Genomic DNA, 22,077 nt, shown 5'->3' on the forward strand with positions numbered 1-22,077 from the left:
ACCTTTGAGAAAGGTCTACTTCGCATCCCCAGCTTCCTCAGAGTGTTGCCACTGCCTGTATCAGTCAGCTATTGCTGCGTAAGGAACACCCACAGAAATCTCAGGGACCAGAAAAATGCACCTGTTTGTCCATCTAGGCTGGGCTCATCTGGAGAGGTTCTGCTTCTTCCAACTACAAGTCTGGCTGGCCCCTCCCTGCCTTCCCCCTCTGGGATTCAGACTCTAGCCCATGCCTTCTGGATTCACTTAGGTTCCAGGTTAAAGAGACAGAAACTATTCAGGGGAAGCCTGTCTTTTGTCAATGATAGAAGGTCAAGAGTTCACACCCAACATTGCAGGCACGCTTCCACCCCCTGCCTGGGTCATCCCATGAGCCAAAGCCAGTGCCCAGCATCCACAGGACAGGGAAGACCACAGCAAGGGTGCATTGTAGGAAGTCATGACCAGTGATTCATCTGACCAAGCTCTTACTCTCTTGGAAGTCTTTGCAGGGAAAGGGCACTCCTCCGGTTGGGATCGGTGTGTCTTTTCTTGTCTCTTAGTCGTCGGGACACAAAGGGACTTCCCAGCATGTACAGAGAGCATCCTTGGGGGCGGAGGGGAGACTGGCGTCCACCTCCTCTCCATGTGAGACCGTGCACGGCCATTGGTACAGTGGAGGCAGGAGGCCCTCCGTGGGGCTCTAATGGCACTAGCCAAGGGCTATTTCCATTTCTCTCGGGCTGTCGAGTGGCAGCAGCACCACACTGGCAACTCCTTGCTTTAAGTCTCCAGGGAAAGAGGCTGCAGTGCCATCCTCTCAAGTCACCAATTAGGCTGGGTTCCTGGGGACTGACTCTGCATTGGGATGTGCACAAACGCGAACGACGCTAGGAAAGTTGCAAAAAAGAGTGGGTGGGAGGGAACTTGTGCAGCCTTTAGTGACCAACCAATGGTGGCTCGGTGCTAAAGAACCCTCCTGCAAACGCAGGAGATGTAAGAGGCGTGGATTCAACCCCTGGGTCAGGAAGATCCCCTGGAGGAGGAAATGGCGACCCTCTCCGGTGTTCTTGCCTGGAGAATCCCACGACAGAGGAGCCTGGCAGACTATAGTCCATAGAGTCGCACAGAGTCGGGCACGACTGAGCACAGACCATCAGGGAGGCTTTCTGCCTTTTCCTCTCAAGTCTGGACACCAGCTGGCAATCGGTGTCCCAAAGGAGGAGGAGCACACAGGATTCCCCCAGGGCTTAAACATGGCCGGGTGAGAGGAAAGAGGACAGTCTTAAGAAATAATACAAAGCAGTGAAGAAGAGAACCTAGAGTCTCTGAGGGAGGCTGGAAAATAGGGCAGTTCAGGGCAGGGTCCTCAGACCCCCGGCCTGAGCATCACCGGAGGTTCTCAGGCCCCTCCCCAGACCCGCTGAATCAGAAACCCTGGGGATGGGACCTGTCCCCGCACTGGGACATTTCTGGGGGCCGTGGGTGCTGGATGAGCTGGGGGGAGGGAACAGCATCAGCAGGGATGGGCAGTCACTGAGTGGCGGCGAGTGCTGGAGAGCTGGGGGTGTCATCACAGAGTGACGGCCGTGTGGCTGAAAGAGCACAGATGCGTCGTCTCCCTGTTCCGGAGGCCAGAAGCCCAGGATCGAGGTGTGGGCAGGGTGGGCTCCTTCTGAGGCTGCCGGGGGAATCTGTACCATGAGGTCTGGAGGCACCCCAGCACTCCGGGGCCTGTCGGGGAAGAACAGGAGCACAGGAGTGAGAAGATGAGGGAACCAGCCTCCTCTTGGTGGTGAGTGGGGCCAGAAACACTGAGTCCCAATGACATCATTTGAGTCATGAAAGCCAGGACGGTTCCTCCACATTCCCAATGTCTGAACTGATACATCTCCTTTCTGTTGAAGTCTTTTGGGGGTTTTTTGTGGGTTGTTTTTTTTTTAATATTCTTTGTTCTTTAGTCACTAAGTCGTAGCCAACTCTTTGCAACCCCATGGACTGCACCCCACAGCTCCTCTGTCCTTGGGATTTTCCAGACAAGAATTCTGGAGTGGGTTGCCATTTCCTCCTCCAGGGGATCTTCCCGACCCAGGGGTCAAACCGGTGACTCCTGCATTGGTGGGTGGATTTGTAACTGCCAGACAACCAGGGAAGTCCCAGTCCTTAGCAATTTTAGCCATTTGAATTTGTCAAATTGAATTTCTGCTTCATGTGATTGAAAGCTGTACCTCTTTAAGGACTGAGATCCAGGACTGAGATCAAACAACCAAATCACCCTCTGACTTGTGTTATATTGGATATAACACATCAATATTAATTGACATTATTGTGTAGTACCCACTGTGGACGCCACTTTGGAGAGAACACGAGCCATCAGACAGTTCTTTTATGTTCCTGTTACGTCTTTATTGAATCGCAGCGTTAACTCTGTTAAGCGTGATCACCAGCATCCTGAACAGAAGCTGCTGAGGGACGGCTCAGGTCTTCCATTCACGCATCTCTGTTGGCTGAGTGTCCAGAGCAGCCCGCTAGCCTTAGCGACAAGACAGCAGAAAGGGCAGGAGACCCCTCCAGCAGCTCACCTGCTGCAGGAAGTAAGCTCAGTCTTGCTTCCTGAATTTCAAGGTGATTTTTCTCCAGCCTTTCTACTGTGTGAGAGTCTCTGGGAGTGAGTGTCCGCCTGCAGCCGTTGTTCCTGGCACAACCTCAGGGTAAGGGCACCAAAAGTGTCAGTTCATTTCAGTCGCTCAGTCGTGTCTGACTCTTTGCGACCCCATGAATTGCAGCACACCAGGCATCCCTGTCCATCACCAACTCCTGGAGTTCACTCAGACTCACATCCATCGAGTCGGTGATGCCATCCAGCCAGCTCATCCTCTGTCGTCCCCTTCTCCTCCTGCCCCCAATCCCTCCCAGCATCAGAGTCTTTCCCAGTGAGTCAACTCTTCGCATGAGGTGGCCAGAGTACTGGAGTTTCAGCTTTAGCATCATTCCTTCCAAAGAACACCCAGGACTGATCTCCTTTAGAATGGACTGGTTGGATCTCCTTGCAGTCCAAGGGACTCTCAAGAGTCTTCTCCAACACCACAGTTCAAAAGCATCAATTCTTCAGCGCTCAGCTTTCTTCACAGTCCATACATGACCACAGGAAAAACCATAGCCTTGACTAGACGGACCTTTATTGGCAAAGTAATGTCTCTGCTTTTTAATATGCTGTCTAGGTTGGTCACAACTTTCCTTCCAAGGAGTAAGCGTCTTTTAATTTCATGGTTGCAATCACCATCTGCAGTGATTTGGGAGCCCCAAAAAATAAAGTCTGACACTGTTTCCACTGTTTCCCCATCTATTTCCCATGAAGTGATGGGACAAGATGCCATGATCTTAGTTATCTGAATGTTGAGCTTTAAGCCAACTTTTTCACTCTCCTCTTTCACTTTCATCAAGAGACTTTTTAGTTCCTCTTTCTGCCATAAGGGTGGTGTCATCTGCATATCTGAGGTTATTGATATTTCTCCCGGCAATCTTGATTCCAGCTTGTGCTTCTTCCAGCCCAGCATTTGTCATGATGTACTGTGCATAGAAGTTAAATAAGCAGGGTGACAATATACAGCCTTGACATACTCCTTTTCCTATTTGGAACCAGTCTGTTGTTCCATGTCAGGTTCTAACTGTTGCTTCCTGACCTGCATACAGATTTCTCAAGAGGCAGGTCAGGTGGTCTGGTATTCCCATCTCTTGAAGAATTTTCCACAGTTTATTGTGATCCACACAGTCAAAGGCTTTGGCATAGTCAATAAAGCAGAAATAGATGTTTTTCTGGAACTCTCTTGCTTTTTCCATGATCCAGCGGATGTTGGCAATTTGATCTCTGGTTCCTCTGCCTTTTCTAAAACCAGCTTGAACATCTGGAAGTTCACGGTTCACGTGTTGCTGAAGCCTGGCTTGGAGAATTTTGAGCATTACTTTACTAGCGTGTGAGGTGAGTGCAATTGTGCGGTAGTTTGAGCATTCTTTGGCATTGCCTTTCAGCGTGCCACATCTTCAGGGGATCAGCCACAGTCCACAGACGACAGACAAACCAGAATTAAACTTATCCCCACACGTGCAAGGCTTCACGGATAAGTTAAAAATTACTTCTGGCCTTTTGACATCTTAGACTCTTTATATTCCTGGTTTATTTAGATGAGAATGTTGTTGTTGTTGTTCAGTCACTCAGTCGTGTCCAGCTGTTTGCGACCTGAACTGCAGCACACCAGGCTCCCCTGCCCTCCACTATCTCCAGAGCTTGTTCAAACCCATGTCCGTTGAGTTGATGATGCCATCCAGCCATCTCATCCTCTGCCGTCCTTTTTCCTCCTCCCTTCAATCTTTCCCAGCATCAAGGTCTTTCCCAATGAGTCAGCTCTTCGAATCAGGTGGCCAAAGTATTGGAGCTTCAGCATCAGTCCTTCCAGGGAGTATTCAGGGTTGATTTCCTGTAGGGTTGACTGGTGGAACAGAATAGATGCCGTCAAAGAACAAAGCTGAGATCTCAGAGCTTAGACAAAACGTACAGAGCGAGTCTGCTAGTGCAGACAGAGGGGGCGCGTGTCTCAGCAGGAAAGTGCTAAGCAGAAACACGGGGTTTAGATTCTGGACGGGGACCCTGGTGGTCATGCTGGTCACAAGACTGGCAACGGCTGCTGTGCACAGAGCGAGTCCAGAGGTGTGCACAGCGGGTCAGCACTGGCCCTGTTGTTCCCTGGTCTGGAAAACATCTTCGACCCACACTGAAGGGGCCCGGGGTTAGTCAGAGTCAGGGCTCGGTCCTTGGGCATGGCCCTCTGTCAGCGGTAGTGGCCAGGGGCCAGTTGGGTGATCTGGCCAAGCAGTGCCAGGAAGTGGAAGTGTTTCACATACAGCATCAGCTCACTTAGTCCACAGTTATTGATCCTCTGATCTGGATCGCTTCATTCTGATCTCAGCTCAAACATTGGCACGTTAGAGAGGCTTTTTCCATCATCCTGTCTCAAGGTCACACCCCCAGCTCCCCGCCCACCATCCCATGTGCTGATCCAGCGGCTCCTCCACTCCCAGCTGCAGCCTCGGGGACATGGGTGTGTCTTGCTTCTGCTGGGTATTCACTCCTCAGAGACTCAATGCCCAATGCGTGTTTCCCAGAGGGAAGCAGCGCCTCAGGTGCTGGACAAAACCGGAGCTTCCAGAACAGACACGGTGTGATGGAACAGAGCCGGAGGCTCTGTGTTTTAGTAAAACTTATTTTACAGCCCTGTATTATAAAGCAGAGGGAAATGAGGACTCTTGTCACTTGTATCCTGCTTCAGAAGGCAGACGATCAGCATCCGTAAACATTTTTTGTTTTTAAGATTTTTTTAAAAATTATTTCATTTATTTATCTTTTGGCCGTGCTAGGCCTTTACTGCTGCACACAGGCTTCCCTGGCTGTGGCCCGCGGGGGCTGCTCGGGTGGCGGCGCCCCGGCCCCTCGTTGCGGGGGCTTCTCCTGTTTCGGCGTGCAGGCGCGAGCACTCAGGCTCCGGGAGGTGTGGCACACAGCCTCAGTAATTCTCACTCACGGGCTCAGCTGCTCCACGGCACGTGGGATCTTCCCGGACCAGGGATCGAACCCCCGAACTGGCCAGGCAGCTTCTTATCCTCTGTACCACCAGGAAAGTCCGACGTGAACCGTTTTTAAGGTCTTTGTTAAATTTATTACAATATTGTGTCTGTTCTATGTTTTGGTTTTCTGGCCACCAGGCTTGTGGAAGCTTAGCTCCCAGACCAGGGGTTGAGCTCTCACCCCCTGCAGCAGAAGGGCAGAGTCTTAACCCCTAGACCACCAGGGAAGTCCCTGTAAACATTTTAAATTCTCATACCCCCAGTCTGAAGAGTTCTGACTCTCTAGACCCACCCCCCCTTGGAGAAGGCGATGGCACCCCACCCCAGTACTCTTGCCTAGAAAATCCCATGGATGGAGGGGCCTGGGGGCTGCAGTCCATGGGGTCGCTGGGAGTCGGACACGACTGAAACGACTTAGCAACAGACCCACCCCCCAACTGCTCTGCGGTCCCCTGCCCCACCAGGGCATGTCCAGTCTCAGCCCTGCAGGCTGGAAAGCCAGGGCCAACAATGTCATTGTCAGCTCCGCTGGGCCCCAGTGCTTAGGGGAACATTGGTGATGGGAGGACCCTTAAGAGCCAGTAACTCCCACTTTAAAAAAAAAATTATTTATTTGTTTGGCTGACCCGAGTCTTAGCTGTGGCCTGTGGGATCTAGTTCCCTGACCAATGATCGAACCCTGGATTTGGGAGAGTGGAGTCTTAGCCGCTGGACCAGCAGGGAAGCCCCCCATAGCACCTGTGTGGCCACTTTCTCCTGTAAAGCTGAGCTGCTCTGGGGCCAGGCTGACTGCAGTCTCCAAGACCCCAGGCCCACTGCGCCGTGCAGTTTTGGGCCCTTCCCACTGCTCACAAAGTTCAGTTCCCCCACTCCCCTCAGAAGACATCCCCCCAGGCTTCTGTGGGCCAGGCATTTGGTTTCAGCAAGAGCTCGGTAGCAAGCTGATAGCGGCTTTTCACGAGCCATGTTACCTAGTAGCTGCATCAGAACCACAAGCCCCAAACCCCAAAGGGGACCTCCTGCTGGAGGCTGCCTCCCTGCGGAGCCCAGCGGCTCCAATTAGGCAAGATGCTCATGCCTGTTCTGCGCCCAGTATCTAGAGAGGCTGCCCGGGCGCTGGGCCCCCGGGATAACCCTGACCGGTCAGCAGTGGCAGCAAACGCCACTCTAGCTCCCCGCATGCGGCTCCCAGAGTGTGGAGGGCAAGCTGCTAACTCAGAGTTCATCAACCTCAACGTTCATCTCATCCCAAAACAGCCCCCGAAGTGACACACAAAATAAACCCCACGGTACATTTACCCCTCCCCGCTCCATGCCTGGCGTTCCCCAGCCCCCTGGTCCTGTGGTAAGATGGGCATTTAGGTAACTGTATCCACAGGCTTGGCAGTGAAGCATCTGCCCACAGTGAAGAAGACACGGATTCAGTTCCTGGATGGGGAGGATCTCCTGGAGGAAATGGCAACTCACTCCGGGATTCGTGCCTGGAGAATCCCATGGACAGAGGAGCCTGGTGGGCTGCAGTCCACGGGGTCGCAGAGTCAGACACAGCTTAGTAGTAACTAAACCACCAGCACACCCAACAGGGAAATCAGCTGGAGGTCCCTCCTCCCAGCGTGTTCAGACAGCCCACTGGGCCCTCAGTCCCCCCGCGACAGGGAGTCTTAGCCACTGGGCCAGCAGGGAGGTCCCTGCGGGCAGGCCACTGATGCTGGGAGCTTCCGTTTTCTTGTCTCTCTGCTCGCTGAAGCAGAGGTGACCCTTCCCGGGGCTGCTGGGAATGAGGCTGGGATGACGTCACCCATGCAGAGTGCAACCAGCAGGGACCTGGTGCGTTATTTGGGAATTCCCTGGTGGTCCAGCGGTTAGGACTCTGCGCTCTCATTGCTGAAGGCCCAGGTTCGATCCCTGGTCAGGGAAGTAAAGATCCCGCCGGCTGTACCGTGCGGCCAAAAAAAAAACCCAGCACCTGGCACACCCGCCTCTCATGTGTGATTTGCCTCCTTACCCATTTGATGGAGTTTCTGTATCCAAACCTCCCCGTTTTCCATGAAGTCTCACTGTTCTTGCTATTTCTCTGATTGGAAATTAAATTTCTAATGCACATCTCAAAAATTAATTCTTGCCTGCCCTCGGCTGCAGACGTTTTCTCCCTCTGCATTCCTCTCCGGGCTTCGTCGTGTGAGCTTTCACGTTGAGGTCTGTGTTTCTCTGGCTGCACTGGGTCTCCGTTGCAGACCGGGTCTGCGTGCAGGCTTTGTCTGGTTGCGGCGACCAGGGCTCCTCTTCATTACAACGCTGGGGATTCTCACAGTGACGGCTTCTCGAGTTGCAGAGCACGGACCCTGGGGCGCGTGGGCTTCAGGAGTTGTGATGCACGGGTAGTTGCTCCGAGACATAGTTTATATTCCCAGACCAGGGATTGAACCCGTGTCCCCTGCACTGGCAGGCGGACTCTTATCCACTGCGCCACCAGGGAAGTCCCAGGTCTGTGTTCCTTTTTCAGTTAATATTAGGTATGCTGTGGTGTTCCTGGCGAGCTACAGTCCATGGGGCCGCAGAAGAGTCAGGCACAACTGAGCAACTAAACAGCAGCAATCTTATATACAGTAGTGTCTGTATGTTAATCCCAGCCTCCTAACTTATCCATCCCCTTCCTGCCCCTTCAGGACCATACCTTTGTCTTCCATGTCTGGAGGCCCGTCTAGCACCATTTGTTGGAGAGAATATTCCCCCTCGCTGATTTGCTTTGGCGTCTTTGTCACAAATTAATCATCTATGTATGGCTCTATTCCTGGGCTCTCTATTCCATCACAGTCCAAGAGAGGTAGAACCCAAGCTATAAACATAAGTAGCAGGTATAATTTTAAATTTTCTGGTAACCACATATTACAAGGCGCGCAGCTATTGGACTGCTATATTAATAACGTGTCGTTTAGTCACCCAGTACCTGCAGGCACTGTTTTATGAATGAACCCAGCCTGGCAAACACGGGCGATGGGGTGTCATGAAGTATGCATCAAGTGAAATAAAACAGGTTCAGTCAGTCCATAGGCTGGAGCCTCAGCTGAAAGCTGAGCCCACGAGTTGTGACTTCAGTGCAGTGTTACGTGAAGTTGTTAGTGTTAGTCGCTCAGTTGTGTCCGACTCTTTGTGACCCCATGGACTAGCCCACCAGGCTCCTCTGTCCATGGCATTTCCCAGGCAAGGATACTGGAGTGGGCTGCCATTCCCTTCTCCAGGCGAAACTGTGTAATCAGCGCTAAACATGTCCTCCCAGCCTGGCTCAGTAGAGCAAAGAGCAGGATGCTAGATCTGTAATCAATACCATGAGTAATACGAAGTTTATTTAACTCTAAGAGGCAAGAAATTGTTAAAAGACTGAAATAAATCTTAAAATAAGTGTTAGTTAAAACTAACCTATAATATTCTATGCCCGCCTCATGGATTAAGTTTTTAAAAGCAATAAGATGAGACTTACTGGTTAAAAAAACAAAGATTTAAGGGAGAAGTAACATTAGGAGAACAAAGGTTGTGAATAAGCATGTCTTTAGAATTATCGATTAGTTAACAAAAAATAAACAACAGAGACAGAACAAACTGCTGGACTAAGCACCACTTCCTGACTCCAACTCCCATAAAAACAGCAGAAAATGTAGTTTTAATGAGAGTAAATACATAATAGTACTAGACTGACTGTAGACGAGTTTTTTTTTTTATTTTATTGAAGTATAGTTGATCTTACAGTGTTCTGTTGATTTCTACTGTACAGGAAGATGATTCCATTATGCATGTGTATACATTCTTTTTTATACTCTTTTCTATTGTGGTTTTTTGAAATATCTATTTGTGTCTTTATTTGGCTGCCTGAGGTCCTAGTTGCGGCACCCAGGGTTTTCTTTGCATCACATGGGCTCTTGCGTTGTGGCATGTGGACTCTCTAATGTGCAGGCTCTGGCGCGCGTGGGCTCAGCTGCTCCATGGGATGTGGGATCTTAGTTCCCAGCCAGGGATCGAACCCGTGCCGCCTGCATTGCAAGGCAGATTCTCAACCACTGGACCTCCGGGGAAGTCTCCTTTATGGTTTATCATAGGATATCAGATCTAGTTCCCTGTGCTATATAGCAGGACCTTACTGTTCATCCATTCTCTATATAATAGTTCATATCTGCTAACCCCAACCTCCCTGTCCTTCCCTCTCCAACTAGAAGATTTTCTGAAGATTAGAAAGCACACAGAACATGATCTATGGAGGGAAAAAAGACAACAAAAGCAATAGCCCAAAAGCAACAGGAAAGCTGGGGATGTCGTCGAAGGATGTTCCAAGCCCACAGGACAGCTGGGATGAGAGCCCAGGGCACCTGGCTGCACCCGCTGACTTCTCCCTCACAGTCCCTCTCTCTGCCAAATGTTTGCCTAAGTAAGTTAGTATTTTAAAAGTGATCTCAAGTTACAATACTTTGGCTACCTGATGCGGAGAGCTGACTCACTGGACAAGACCCTGGTGCTGGCAAAGACTGAGGGCAGGAGGAGAAGGGGGCCACAGAAGAGGAGATGGTTGGACGGCATCATCCACTCGATGGACATGAGTTTGAGCAAACTCTGAGAGACAGTGAAGGAAGGGATGCCTGGCATGCTGCGGTCCATGGGACTCCAAAGAGTCAGACACAACTGAGCGACTGAGCAACAGGTTATAGAACTTACAACACACAGGGAGCTCAGCTCGGTGCTCTGCGATGACGCAGAGGGGCTGGGATTGGGAGTTGGGGAGCGTGGGAAGGGAGGTCCCAGAGGGAGGGCTGACTGTGTGCACAACAGAGACTAGCACACACTGTAAAGCAATTACACTCCAATAAAGAACAACTTTAAATGAAACTAAGATCAGAAGAAAGAAAGAAAGAAAAATTCCCCCACTAAAAAGCATCGCATAAACAACAAGGTCCTACTGTATAGCGAAAGAACTATATTCAGTGTCCTGTAATAAACCATAATGGGAAGGAGAAATTAACAATAAAAAATAAATAAAGTACAATGGGAAAAAAGCACCCCGGTTCATTACCACAAATAGCATTTCTTTTACATTTTCCTATATTCAAGTATATTTTACATACGCTTATTTGTAAGAGAAGCAGGCCTACAAGTTTTTGTCCTGTTTTTCATTTAACCTTATATAACATATTTGGGGGCAGGAGGAAAAGGGGATGACAGAGGGTGAGATGGCTGGATGGCATCACCGACTCGATGGACGAGAGTTTGAGTGAACTCTCGGGAGTTGGTGATGGACAGGGAGGCCTGGCGTGCTGCGATTCATGGGGTCGCAAAGAGTCGGACACGACTGAGCGACTGAACTGAACTGAACTGAACATATTTGCCATCTTGTCACTGAATCTTCACAGCTTTTGTTTTTAACATCTACATAATACACGTTGATTATGATTTATTTTCTTTTTTCCTTCTTTTTGACCATTTGGGTTGTTTCCAGTTTGTGCTATTATAAATAATGCTGTAATTGACATCTTTATTTCCTTGGCTGAATTTAAATCTGTTTCATGAATTAAAAGCAGCTGAATTGACTTCTGCTTCATTCCTTTTTGAACAGAAATGGAATGTCCTGGTTTCATAACAAGGAACAGTCTAAATTTAGGTTTACAGATCAGGCTGTATGACAAGTCACAATCACAGTGGCAGAGTTCTTAAAGCATTTCAATGTCTATTCAGCTTGCTTGTTCCTCTTTTGGGACTACAGTGAGTCCGTGTTGCTTTGGTTTACAAAGAATCTCAAGATGGATAACCGTACCCTTGATGGGGCTAATTCTGTCTTCAACAGTATGACTTCCAGATGCACTACTTTCTGCAGTTCTTTCTGTACTTAACCAAGGTCAAGGTCAACTGTGAATGCATAATTCTCAAGTCATTTAAAATACTAGGTAACACTGACGGGGTTTCTGTTTTTTCACAAAGTATTTTGTTGCTCCAGAAAAGTAGTGTATAGTGATATTATGGCAGAAATGGGGTGCATGATTTTTTTTAATAATTTGAGGTCTTAGAAATTTTGAATATGATACTGAAAATTTTAAACTCAACAAATGAGTAGGAGATTGATAGAACTAAAAATAGATTATTTCCTGACTACCCTGGAGGTCCAGTGGTAAATCACCATGCTTCCACTGCAGGGGGACTCAGGTTCAATCCCTGGTCAGGGAACTAAGATCCCACATGCCCTGTGAGCCGCCGCCCCCTCCCCCGCCCCGGCCAAAAAAAGGAAAAAAAGCTAAAAATGGATTATTTCCTGAATAATTGAACCATTCCAAAGCCATCTAACATGAATTTCATAAGTAGAGAACTAAAGAATGGAGGAGAGGAAAAAAATTAATAATAAAATTATCCAGAGTTAAAAGACACAAGTATTGGGGTTGAATAGGTTCACCGTAAGTTGATCAGAATGCATGAAACAGAGAAGCAAAACCATGGAGTGAAGAGAAAGTCCAAAAAGATTACAAAGCAGACAAGAGAAAGAGCAGGAATAAAAGTAGGTTCCGCCCTCTCATTGGCAACAGTGGATAGACAAGACAAAGGAGCAGCAACCTGAACAGTCTGAGGATAAAACTACCCTGAATCCAGCATTTCAGATGCAGTCCAAAAGCAGGACTTCAGTGTGAGATCAAAATCAAAACACTTTAGACATACCAGAACTGAAAGCACTGACCATCCATAAATCTCTTTTGAACAAATTTGTTAAGGATTTGCTCCACTAAAACAAAAATAATGAATTTAAGAAGGCAGCACAAGATGCAAGTAACTATACGAGAAAAAATAAAATCACTCCAACAGTCATCTCACGAGCTCCACGTGTAGACAGCTGAGAGAATGGAGGGGACAAAAAATTAGGTCTGACAGTTCAGGAGACATAACAGTCTTAAACGTGTCATTGAAAACTTTAAGCTGAAAACACCTAAAGAATCCCACTTGGGAAAGGTGTGTTAGCAAGAAGAGGAGGAGGCTGGTAGGAAATAAGAGGAGTAAAATTATGTGAAAAGTCTTGTCTTGCTGAAGAGAAAATTAAAAATCTGATTAACTCTGGACATGTTTTAAATTTTAAAACAGTTATTGGAAAAATAGAATTATATGTATAACTTCTTAATTTCAAACCACTGGAGGAAAAATAATAAACATGATATGGTCAATCTTCAAAAGACAGGAAATAAAACATAAATTAAGATGGGGAGAATGTATTAATATTAAAACATATTGGTAATAGCAACAAGTAAAAACCTGTAAAGTTCTCCTATTAAGAGGAAAAACTGTTTAGAACGTATCAGATAGTAGCCGCTACGTGTATTTAAAACAAATGACCTGAGACAAATGACACAGAAAGTTTGCAATTACAGAGATAACAAAAAGACGGCTTCTAGTTAACGTTAAGAAAACAGCTAATTACTATGCATTTTAAGCTATATGTGGAGTAAGATGGAAATTTTACTTTAAGTTAATTCATAACGTAATTTTAACAATAAGCTAATTCATAACTTTAAAATCTGCTCGTTAGTCCAAAATTAAAAAGGAAGATCAAAATTCAGTGAGACCAAAAATTACCCATCATCTCAAGAACTTAAAAAAAGTAAGCTGCAAAATAAACTAAAATAAGAAGACAAGAAGGAAATATTAAAGAAAAGCAATTAACTTTTTAAAAATATACAACAGGGAGGATAAAAAAGCCAAAAGTCCTATCTTTGAAAAGATAAAATCAGTAGAGTAAGATTAGTGGTTCTCTGGCAAGAAAAGAGAATGAATAAATAAACATTAAGGGTGAATAAAATAACGTTTCTACAGATATTTAGACAGTAAAAATAAGAGCAAATTTGCTAATGAGAGCAAAGTTATACACTTGAGAATTTAGGTGACATTGACCAATACGTAGACCACCACCACACCTCACCAAAACTGACGCAGGAAGAAACAGAAAATTGGCATAGTACCATTAAATGCAGGCTTCCAGCCCAGCACAGTCCAACCCAGAAGGGAGAGTCAACGCTAAAACAGGCTTGGAGTTTTGATAATATCTCAAGTCAGACAAGTTGATTTGAGATTGTTTTTTGCTTCTAAACTGACCTGGGAATGCCTGTCCTGTAAGAATGAACCCAAAATTTGTGGGCTAGCCAAATTTTTACTGGGAGGCAGAGGAAAGTTACTAAAACAACAAAAATTTTTTAAAGATTTGTTTTGATTTTTGTCCGGAATCAATGTTTTACTCATCACCCTGGGTATAGATAAGTGAACGTGAAAGTGAAATCGCTCAGTTGTGTCCCACTCTTTGGGACCCCATGGACTGTAGCCCACCAGGCTCCTCCCTCCATGGGATTCTCCAGGCAAGAGTACTGGAGTGGGTTGCCATTTCCTTCTCCAGGGCATCTTCCCAACCCAGGGATCGAACCTGGGTCTCCAGCATTCCAGGCAGAAGCTTTAACCTCTGAGCCACCAGGGAAGCCCTGGGTATAGATAGCCCCTACTGAATTCAAGATTTAAAAAATATTTTCCAGAGTTATTGACATATAATTGACATATCGCATTGTATACATTTTATATAATTTTTACTTGTTGATTGGTCTGACTGTGCTGAGTCGTCTTAGCTGCGTGTGCTCTCTGCTCTAGTTGTAGAAGGTGGGGGCTCCTCTCTGGTTGCGGTGCGCGGGCTTCTCGCCGCAGCGGCTTCCTTTCTTGCGGAGCACCGGCTCTGGGCGCTCGGGCTTCCGCAGTTGAGGCTCCCGGGCTCGAGAGGGCAGGCTCAGTAGTTGTGGCTCCCGGGCATCGCCGCCCCTCAGCGTGTGGGTTCTTCCCAGACCCGGGATAGACCCCCATGTCTCCTCCATTGGCATGCGTGCTTCATCGCTCAGTCCTGTCCAACCCTTCGCGACCCTTTGGACCCTCGCCCGCCAGGCTCCTCTGTCCATGAGATTCTTCAGGCAAGAGTACTGGAGCAAGTTGCCATTTCCTCATCCAGGGGATCTTCCCAGGCTGAGGATTGAACCCATGTCTCTTGCGTCTCCTGTATCGACAGGCGGATTCTTTACCACTGCGCTAGCTGGGAAGCCCAGTTTTTATGCCAGTACCATGCTGTGTGACTGTCAAGTGTTAAATCAGTAAGTGTGATGCTCGGAGTTTCGTGGCCGTCTAGGAGTTAGGACTCGGCACTTTGGCTGCTGAAGTCCTGGGTCCAGCCCCTGCTCAGGGAATTAAGATCCTGAAAGTCTCAAGGTGTGGCCAAAAAAAGGAACTGCGATGCCTCCAGCTTTGTTCTTTTTTCTCAAGATTGTTTCAGCTGTTAGGGATCTTTCATGGTTCCACTTGAATTTTAGTGGGTTTTTTTTCTGTTTCTGGAGCCTAGTTAGAGGGCACTTTCAGGATCTACAGTCTGACTGACTTTGTACAGACTGTACAAACTTTGTACTAAGTACAGACTGACTGGACTTACCTCCAGGGCTTCCCAGACCACAGCCAAGAGGGGCTGGAACCCGTTCACGGGTGCTTCAGTGCCCACAGCCAGGACCCAGGTCTGTACGCCTGACATCTGAGCCGTGGGCGGGCCTGACTCTGGGTCTGGCTCCAGCTCCCTTGGCATATGGTGCCATGCTAGGACCAAGCCATAGGGGGCTGAGGCTGAGTTCTCAGGGGTACAGAGCTGCTTCTGGCTCTGTAGCTGGGACCCTGGTCAGCAGCTCCTTTTCCAGGTACGAGCTTTCCCTCTCAAAATCCTCTCCTCCATCTAGGACTGCACTGGGCTTTTACAGACTCACACCTGAATCCCAGAGCTCCTGCAGGAGCACTTTTGTAGGTGGCAAGAAAAAGTGGGTGTGTTAGTTGCTCAGTCGTGTTGGACTCTGCGGCCCCGTGGACTGTAGCCCGCCAGGCTCCTCTGTCCATGGGGTTCTCCAGGCAAGAACACTGAGTGGGTTCCCATTTCTTTCTCCAGGGGATCTTCCTGACCCAGGGATCAAACCCAGGTCTCCTACATTGGCAAGCAGATTGTTTACACTGAGCCACCAGGAAAGTCAGCCAAGTCTTCTGACTTTTCCCCAAAAATCAGAAACCTGAATCCATTTTTCCTGTTTCTGTATATTGCCAACTAAAGATCATTTTTCAAGTCTTCCCTGGCACTCCAGTGACGAAGACTTTGCCCTCCAAAGCAGGATGTGCAGATTCAATCCCTGGTTGACTCAGGGCCAAAATAAAAAAATATATATATATGACACAGAAGCAGTATTCTGATAAACTCAATAAAGACTTCTAAAAAATGATCCACAATCAAAAAAAAATCATCTTTAAAAAAAAGTCTTTAAAACCTACAATGAGCCCAGTAAAACTAATGTGTGCACCTGATTCAGAAAAGATGTGAAACCTCTGATTTATGGCGAGGTCTAATCAGTGATAAATCACAGGGTGGTTAAATTTCCAGGCCAGAACTTTGGATCCAGCAGAGAAGGGGAGGTGGGGCTGGAAACATGAGAGACACAGTCATCTCTTTGCCATGGAAACCCCACGGGAGAAGGTTTTTTTTTTCCCCTGTATTAAGAAATCAATGGGAGATTAATAATAATCCTCTACATTGGCAGAGCACTTCAGACTCGAGTGCTTGCTCATCCCTAATCTTATCTGATCCCTATAACGGCCCACAAGCTCGTCGAGAACACCCGCCGCCCTCTGACCCGATGAAAGGGAGGTAAGCGCTCACACGGGCGCACTCAGAGAAAGACACAGAAAGGAGACAGGAGGACGCAGATCTCAGCAGAAAGGCTCAGGATTAAGATCGTTCTCCCTGACTTTTCATCTGCATCCTTTTATCGTCCATCTGTCTGACACGCAGTCCTGGTCCGAGGTTGCAGGAGGTGGATGGAGAGTGTTCATACAGGGCGGGGGGCTTGGCAGGGGTGGGGTCAGGACTCTGAGCAGCGACAGAGAACACATCTGGCCAGATGTGTAAGGAAGACGCCACCGGCTGGCCAAGGACCGTGACCACGCAGTTTGCCACATCTCTCCCCACGCCTCTGAACCACCCTGCTTCTTTATTCCTCATCCCATAAACCCCCCAGCCCCTTGCCATGGGGCAGGGAGGCTTGACATTTGTTTTCCATGTCCTCGCTTGGCTGCCTTGCCAATAACCCCACTCTATGCTGCGGACCTGGGTGTCTCCGCGGTTTGAGCTGCTGTGAGCGGGCAAAACAGACCCGGCTCGGTAACACTACACCTGCTCCAGCGTGGACGGACCTTGAGGACACTCTGCTGAGTGAACTGTCAGCCACGCGAAGACAATCCATGTGATTCTGTTACAGGAGAGAGTCTTGTAGAGAAGGCTGGTGCCGGCTGCACAATACCATGAATGCGCCTAACTCCGCTGACCCTCCCGCTTAGAATCGGTTAAGATGTGTTTTACCACAATTGTTAAAGTTTTTAAGTGGGGCGAAGTCACGGAGTGGATGCAAGCCCTCTGGCCTCAGCCTCCCTCTGCTCCCACTTTGGGCTTTGCAGTTTGACCCGAATTCCTAACCCACTGGTGATACTCTGCTGGTCTACACCTGGGGAGGTTTGCCAATTCTGCTTCCCCTCCCTGGGGTTCTTTCCCTGCTTTATCCCGTCTTTTGACCGAACCCACTCAAATGCCGTGAGATGGTTGGATGGCATCATGGACTCAATGGACATTGAGTTTGAGCAAACTCTGGGAGGTGGTGAAAGACAGGGGAGCCTGGCATGCTGTGGTCCATGGGGTGGCAACGAGCCAGACATGACTCAGCAGCAGAGCAGCGACAGCTCCGAGGGTTGCAGGTGTCTCTCTGGCCCCTCTTCATCATGCCTGGATCTCTACAGCCGCCCTCTCCATGATGTGTTGGCCGCGTGTTTGCTTGTCTACATGTGTCTCCCCAGTAGACGTGGGCTGCATGGGGCAGGGTGCCTGAAGGTATGAGGGTATCTGACATGCTCTTAGCCACTGGGGGCTGAGAGTGAAGACCCAACTATTTGGAGATAGAATGTCATTAAAATGGAATTATAGGGACTTCTCTGGAGGCCCACTGGTGGGAACGCTAAACTTCCACCGCAGGGGGCACAGATTCGATCCCTAGTTGGTAACGCAAAAACAAGAGAAAATAAGTTTTAATGAGATTATGATGGGTGTAAACACACACACCATGTGACTTGGTGGTGAATCTCCTTCCTAAGAGCAGAGGGTCTTAGGCTGGTGTCCCTGGAATTTGGGGGCAAACTTCGGGGCCGTCAGGGGCCCAGGAGGGCTCCACGGAGAGATGACAAATGGGTTCCTGGCCAGGCCCAGGCCTAAGATTCCTAGGAAACTGTCCAGTGGGGCAGGAACGCATTCTTAAACAGCAGTTCCTGTGTGTACACGGGGCCTGGGGAATAGGTGGGGGCAGGGGAAGAATAACCGAGAGACTTTCAGAGGGCATCCCTGCACGCCAGTGTGCGCCTCACCCGACCCGACCCTTAGAAGGGCTTGGACCGGATTCCCAAGGAAAGCAGGCTCTGTAGTGAGCAGCCACAGAGATACATTTTTTTTAACGTGATATCTCCACTTTGGCCACGTGATGCGAAGAGCTGACTCATTGGAAAAGACTCATTGGAAAGTCTTTCCTGGGAAAGATTGAAGGTGGGAGGAGAAGGGGACGACAGAGGATGCGATGGTTGGATGGCATCACTGCCTCGATGGACATGAGTTTGAACAAGCTCCGGGAGTTGGTGATGGACAGGGAGGCCTGGCGTGCTGCAGTCCATGGGGTCACAAAGAGTCGGACATGACTGAGCAACGAAACTGATCTCCAGGAATATTTAAAAGCCCACTGAAAAGATACACATATAGACAGAAGAAATGAATTCAGAAATAGGCTCGCATATGCATAGTCCATTGATTCACTGCAAAGGTGCCAGAGGGAGAGAATGCCTTTTCAATAACAGGTGCCAGAACAAGTGGCATGCAGGGAAAAAATGATGTTATCCTTGGCTCACACTGTATACAAACTTTAACCCAAAATGGATCAGAGACTCAAATGTAAGAGCAAGATCCTAGAAACGGCCAAAGAAAAACACTCTTCAGTGTGTGTCTGACTTTGGAGTAGGCAGAAATTTCTTAGATGTAACAGCAATATCACAATCCTTTTAAAAAAAAAAAAAAAAAAGGTGGTAAGTTAGGCTTCATTAAAATTAAAAACTTTTGCTCTTGGGAAGACATCATTAAGAAAGAAAAAAGGCAAGCCACAGACTGAAAGATTTGCAAATCATACACCTGGTAACTTGTATCCAGACTATATAAGGACCTGCTATAACCCAACTGAAGATAAATAAAAGAGTTGAATACACATTTTGCCCAAAAATCATACAAATAGAATGTATTCCTGTATTTAAATATGTATTTGCACGCCCTCTCAATCAAGAAACCGTTGACATGCACGTATTCTTTTTTTTTTTTTGCTTTCAGGAAAACCTCTCGCCTGGTGCCCGCTTCATCCTGGAATAGCAAGACAGTGTTAATTCCACGCTAGCAGCAGTTTCCTCGACCGCCCCGTGTAAGACTCACAGCCACAAACGGTAAGAACCGCATCCGCCTGGTGACGTGAGACCCACCTGGGGCCTGTGAGGTGAAGGTGGAGGAGCCGGTGGACCGTAGGGCTGATGTGAGTAAGCAGTGACGTGTCTGTCAGTGTTTAATGCCTGCTCTCCAGGGGGAGCAGGGGCAATCCTGAGTTGCCACGTTCGCCACTTTCCATGGTGTAAATACTCCTGTCCTGGTTCATTTCAAGCTAACGTCGTGACGTCACCGAACCCAGAGTCGGAAAGAGACGCATGTGATCAGCTCTCCTAAGTGACCCAAACCTGTTCCGGCAACAAGATGCCGCTTCACACATCTCATCAGCAGAGCACTAAGCCAGACAATACCTAGGGTTTAATATGAAGACACGTTAAGTGCTGGTGGGTGTGGAAACTGGTTCAGCCGCTGTGGAGAGCAGGGCGGTATTATTTGGTGGGATGCTGGTAGTCTGCAATCCAAAAATGTGTGCGGTTTTCTATCTGGAGATGTGTAAACAGAGCTTCTTGCAACGTTGTTGGGAAGAGCCAGAAAGTGGAAGCAACCTAAATGTCCATCAGTAGGAAAATGTATAAATAATCATGAAACAGTCATTGAGCGGGAGAATGCACTACAGCATTCTTAAAATTAATACGCTAATACATGTATCAGGATGGCTGTATCTTAGAAGGCATAATGTGGAATAAAAAAATCAAGCTTTAGGATGTTATGTGATGCATAACAGAGAACTTCTGTAGAAGTTTTAAATGCATAAAATGCTACCCAGTGATATGATACAGAGATATATATTCATTGAAACATGATGAAAAATCATTTTAAATAGAGTAGACAAATACATCTGAAATTTATGATAATATTGCTCCTGGGGAGAGAGAAAGGAGCTTGAAGCTGGGGATGGATGTAAAGGGTACTTCATCTTTATTATATTATTCTAGCTCCTTTAAATATTAAAAAATAGTGATTTGAAATAAAAATGACAACATTTTAATGGTTTAAATTCTGTATTCTGACAAATAGGGCATTGTACTGGTTACATTTTTCTTTATGTTTCTTGATATTTTAGAAAGTCCTTCCAAGCATCAGGGCACAAGCTCTTTCTGACATGAGCTTAACTCCATCCCTGTTCACTGGCAAATCTCACACACCAAGTCCTCGGGCAGAGAACATGACCAGGTGGGTCCTTTCCTCTCAAGTGATGTGCCCCCTTCTCCAGGAAGCCCCTCTTGACGTCCTCCTCTGGGCTCCTGGTGGCTCTTCATGAATGTAGCTTTGGTGGCACTCGTCACACTGATTGTACAGTAATTTAATGTTTCCAGCTGGAGCTGGGGTCATCCCAAAGGTTCTCTTCACATGTCTGGGTTGGAAAGACTCGAACAGCTGGGAACTGGGGTGCCTGGGGTTTCTGAGACACTTCTATCTTTCTAGACAGATCCACAGATGATGAAGATAGATCGGTAGATGCAGATGGGTAATGGCTAAATAGGTAGATAGAGTGAAGATAGAGATAGATGAATGAATGATAAAGATGGATGATAAATAAAAGACAGATAACCCTTCCAGTATCCTTGCCTGGGAAATCTCATGGGCAGAGTAGCCTGGTGGGCTGTTCCATGGGGTCGCAGAAGAGTTGGGCACAACTTAGTGACTAAATAGACAGACAGGTGTAAATGTGGAGATAGAGATACTGCGGTATGTTATAAATGTGTCATCTCTTGCTCTAGAACCGACTGCTACATACTCAGGAATTTTGTGAGCTGGTCACCAAACCATCAGTAACTTGAAATTGACGGTGATGAGAGTATTTCCATCACAGAAATAAACTATACATCAGGTCTGTTTTTGAGAGAGAGCAAGCTTATCTGCATCACTGGGTGTGGATAAAGAAATATTTATTTTCTCCATTCTGTGTAAATATATCCACTTCTCCCAGCTTTGTCCACTGAGCCAAGATGAAAAGGTGAAGGGAGGTAAAACCTCCTCCCACTGCCTTTTAGGGAACAGTCGCCTCGTCTGCTGAGGGTGGTCACCTCGCCCCCCGTGCTCACCGAACCTCTAGCAGCTCCAGAAGGGAGCAGCGCCTCTGCAGTCAGCTGAGGCCTCGCCACAGAATCACCCCCTGATATCTGTTCAGAGTCAGAGGAATAGAGAGGAAGGAATGATTATTTACACTTCTATTGAAAAGGCTTCACTTAAAACTGAAAGAAGGAAACTCCACAGTTGGCAAGGAGGTAGTTTCCCCTCTGTTGATCTAAACTCCCCATGCCTTCTTTCAAAAGGACATCTTAAATCCAAAACTGAAATCAAGGACTTTGCTTTTTTGGTAATTGTATTGGAATATAGTTGATTGACAATGTTGTGTTCATTTCCTGTGTGTAGCAAAGTGATTCGGTGATACATATATCCACTCCACATACAGTCACTACGGAATATTGATTAGAGTTCCCTGTGCTATCCAGTAGGTCCCTGTTGGTTATTTATTTTATATATAGTAGTGTGCGTATGTTAATCCCAACCTCCTAATTTATTCCTCCCAGCAACACTTCCCCTTTGGTAATAATAAGTTTGTTTTTGAAATCTGTGAGTCTGTGTTTAAGTTCACGTCTGTCATTTTTTTAAATTAGATTCCACACATGAGTGATATCGTATATGTCTTTCTTTGTCTTACTTCACTTAGTATGATAACCTCTAGGTCCATCCATGTTGCTGCAAATGGCATTATTTCATTGTTTTTTATGGCTGAGTAATTTTCCATTGTGTGTGTGTGCATGTGTGTGTGTGTATAAAACATCTTCTTTGTCCAGTCTTCTGTTGATGGACATTTAAGTTTCTTCCATGTTCTGGCTGTTGTGAATAGTGCTGCTATGAATACTGGAGTGCGTGTATCCTTTTGAATTATAGTT

General features: G+C 47.4%; 2 non-coding genes across 2 annotated transcripts; one reads left to right on the forward strand and one right to left on the reverse strand.

The window, feature by feature from the left end:
- The first annotated feature begins 7,442 nt into the window (after positions 1-7,442).
- On the forward strand, positions 7,443-7,515 carry TRNAE-CUC. The gene has a single exon. It is a non-coding gene; the product is annotated as a tRNA-Glu (tRNA).
- A 6,490-nt stretch (positions 7,516-14,005) lies between these two features.
- On the reverse strand, positions 14,006-14,077 carry TRNAS-GGA. The gene has a single exon. It is a non-coding gene; the product is annotated as a tRNA-Ser (tRNA).
- Between the last annotated feature and the right edge of the window lie 8,000 nt (positions 14,078-22,077).

Source organism: Bubalus bubalis, chromosome 24, assembly GCF_019923935.1.
Source record: "Bubalus bubalis isolate 160015118507 breed Murrah chromosome 24, NDDB_SH_1, whole genome shotgun sequence".
NCBI lineage: Eukaryota > Metazoa > Chordata > Mammalia > Artiodactyla > Bovidae > Bubalus > Bubalus bubalis.